General features: G+C 48.0%; 1 pseudogene; it reads left to right on the top strand.

The window, feature by feature from the left end:
• The first annotated feature begins 295 nt into the window (after positions 1-295).
• Positions 296-2,382, top strand: LOC149360055 (P2X purinoceptor 7-like; annotated as a pseudogene).
• The last annotated feature ends 1,470 nt before the right edge of the window (positions 2,383-3,852 follow it).

Raw genomic sequence — 3,852 nt, 5'->3', positions numbered from 1 at the left:
CCGCGGTGGCTCAGCAGCTATGGTGCTCGGCTGCTGACCCAAAAGACGCGGGTTCGATCCCGGCCGCGGCGGCTAGAATTTCTTTGGAGGAGAAATTCTAGAGGCCCGTGTACTGTGCGATGTCAGTGCACGTTAAAGAACCCAAGGTGGTCGAAATCCCCGGAGCCCTCCACTACGGCGTCTCTCATAGCCTTAGTCGCTTTGGGACGTTAAACCCCATAAACCAAACCAACCAAAAAAGTTCCTCCTTGGAGGGCAATGCCTGCACCTTAGCCTGTTGGTGCCCCATACTGGCATGTGGCTGACTCCATCCTTGCGCACTTCGTCGTCGGGTGAGCTCGCACACACTGCGTTTTATGGAAGCTGGTATTCCAAATGAGGATAGTCTTCCAACTGGCTTTTCGCCGACTGCAATGAGGTATTGAGCTATACCGGCCTGGAAGTGTCGGAGGTTCACATTCTGCTTACTGAGGCTGTCAGAAGTGGCGGCCGTACAGAAGCCAGGCATTCAGTGTACTCATCGTAAGTGTATGATAAAAAAGTTACATGTATCATCTTTGAGATTTGATTCCAAACTTGCATAGCTCCACCAAGTAATTCAATAGATCTACACCTCCTATGAAGCAGTTGTAGACCTTAAAGGGATACTGAAGCAAAATCTGAAAGTTCAACAAAAAACCTGAAAATGAATTCTCGGTATGTGATTACGCCGAAATGTAGTCGTCACTTCGCATATTTCTCAGTGGATGGTTTTATTTCCGACGTTTTACGAGCGTGCGCGAAGCTGCCGCGGCCAGCGGGAGGTGGAGAGCGTGACGTCACATCACCCTCGTCCGACGCCCAGTCCGGGCCAATCTGAGCCAATCCATCCCAGTCGGTCGCGGTTACTCGAAGCGTGACGCCGTACTGCTCGAGTCCTTTCACCAGCGATAGGGGCTTTACCAGCGACGAGTGCAGCACTGACGACGAGGAATATTTTCACCCGCCGAAAACAAATATGTGCTTACGGCTACGAGCCATGTGCGTCAAGCGAGGACGAGCAACAGGAGGAAGCAGGTGCGCCGGTCAGGCAGTCGGGGCCAGCTACATGGTAAGCTTTTTCTCACGTGTGCTCAACGTAGAATTACTGGAAAGATAAAATAACGATATTTCACGCGTTAGTAAACGGTTTAACATGCGGAGTTGAGACAGATAAACAATTATTACGACTCAGGCGTTCGTCGTTCTGTGACGTCCGACGCAGTTTGAAGGTGTTCACCACAGCGTTTAGGGGGCTGCATGTTTTTGCGCGCCGAGGGTCAAAATAGGCGGAATACTGCTGCCGTTTGACAGCTCGATGCTACAACAGCTTGTGCCACGCCCAAACTTGCCCAGAAAAACTTTGCCGGTAGTGTTTGTCGAGATCAGCTGCTGCATTTCAGCCCCCATGGCCTTCAAATCGCTTACGCTACGTGTGGACGTGCGGCCGCAGCACGGATAGAGGAAACGCTGCTTGTACAACTGCCTTGAAAGCCGACGCCTGCACATGCAAAGTACAATTGCAAACCATTCTGTAAAATTCAATATTGCAAAGCAACCCGCTGAATTGTAATGTGGACATGCATAGCGTTTTACATGCAATCTTTACAACATGCAATTTACCGCCGAATACTCGCTCTCGGGCCGCCTACCGCGCGTTTTCATTCAGAGCAGTGCTAATTCATTTTTTCATCAACTCAACATAAAGTACACTCAGGATGTCTGATGAGTTTTTCGTCCAAAACATGCATGCATACAAGAAGCCATTTATCTTGGTAACCTGAAAACTTTTATTCACAGCTAGCCTTTGAAATGTGAATTACAGCTCTTTCAACTCCACAGATGCAGCTGTGGTCACCACTGCAGCAATATGCCAACAGAAAGGGAACAAGTCTGTTGCAGAGAGCAATAAGATGTGCAAAAAGCAGCCGAGGATGATATGTGCATCACCAAGCACCCACTCTTTGAATTCTATTGCCTGAACCAGCACATACTGAAATTGGAATACATCAAGCTGAAGCATTACTGCCCATTCCAAACTCGGCAAAGGAACCTGAATGAGTAGGTACTGCGAAATAACCAGTTTTGGCCAGATGTGGCACGCAGTAATCCTCAAGTCAACTTACCGGTTTTGCTACTGGTTCTTATTGGTGCATTTAATATGCTGAAGTGAAACAGGAACATTTTTATTTGTTTTTAGTTTTCAGCTCACACAGGTATACTGCCCACAGGCAGTTCGCTTGGTGGATTTACGGACAACTTGGCAGGGGAAATAGACTTGTTCTCCCAAGCTGCGTTGTCCACAGGATTCGTAAAGAATTTCCAGCAGGATGTGGCACTTACACCGGATACCTGGACTCGTGACGGCTGCCTTTACATAGTAATAAAGAGTCCGAATCTAGCAAAAGTGAAACATCTTTCAATTCACTGTGATCTGTTCAGCAGAAACAAGGCAATACCAGAATACACAAAGACCCTTACCATCCGACATAAAAAAAACACCAGCCTCGAGTCATTTAGGTGTGTAAGCGCATTTTGTGCTCTCTCACAAGGGCTTCTTTGTTGCCAGGCTCAAGATGACTGGATAGTGTAGGTGGCACCTCCACTCTTGAGTGCAGTGCTGCTTCCTTGTAGGAGCCAGCATTTTCGCACAGCTCAACAACACACTGCACTAATTCCTTTACATAGCCTGGAAGGCAGGAGGTCCTCTATTTTGAACTTCCCCATCGCGGAACACACCTCGTGCCGCTAATACCTGCTAAAACACAAAGCGTCAGCTTGAAGCGAACAAAAGAAAAAACAAAAAACCGCCATATTTTCATTTCCCATAAAACACAAAAACCCACTACTAGCAGCTTCCTGTGCTATTGCGGTCTTGCGAAACGAATGACAAACATCGGGCACTCACCCTGCTGAGGTATAGCTGACACCGTCAGTCCCGTTGCTGCCGGGGTCCGTTGGAGCCGGTGAAGTGTCCATATCCCGGTCTGCAGAAGCGTAGCTGATGCTGTCAATCACGCAGCTGCCGTGGTCCGTTGGAGCCGGTGACATGACTTAGACATCTCGAGCAATTAAGTTGTTGGGACGCAGCTTCTATCTCACCGCTGGCAACCAGTTACTAGGATCGGGGCAGCATGGTCTGGCCGCAGGAGGGGACGAGGAAGTCGGAGACATGGTTAAGAAGAAAAGAAGGAAAAACTTTATACAGGCTATTTACATGATTTACAAAAAAGCAACTTAGAGCGACTCTCAGTGGAAGAGGGATCTTTTTCGTCAGCGGGAGTCTCCGGTCACACTCACAGACGAGTGAAAGGCTTTCTAACGAGTGACACCGACGAGACTTCGGGCAGTTGCCCAGACAGGCCTTGGCAGACAGCTGACGAGCGAAAACTTGTCACCGATGAGACAACAAACTGAGTAACCTCTCTCTGCTTTATCCATATGTCGAGCAGAAATAGTAATATGCTGCACTGCATGTGTTCACGAGTTGACACTGATGAGGGATAAACTCCACATCCTTCCGTGACGAGAAGGCTTAGTGAGTATGTTTGTGATGAGGATTGCAGAAAGCAAATTCTTATGTCCTAGCGTATGAATCTAGTCACAATGGCAATTTTGGCAGCGGTGGTCTAAAATCAACGGTTGGTTACTTTGCAGAACGCACCTACAGTGAATGGGATGTGACGATGCGAGATGAGGTGACCCGCTCTGTCTTGCAGTGGGTTGATTTGGGAAACGCAGACATATGAAGCTTAGTACATTTCATTTCGTGTTATTGGTTGCCATAGTATAAGCGGTGAGGAATTGTACTTCATGATTGAGGACATAAATACT

The sequence above is a fragment of the Amblyomma mixtum genome, chromosome 2, assembly GCF_055824585.1.
Source record: "Amblyomma mixtum isolate Tamu chromosome 2, ASM5582458v1, whole genome shotgun sequence".
NCBI classification, from domain to species: domain Eukaryota; kingdom Metazoa; phylum Arthropoda; class Arachnida; order Ixodida; family Ixodidae; genus Amblyomma; species Amblyomma mixtum.
This window is presented reverse-complemented; position numbering and strand designations above follow the sequence as displayed.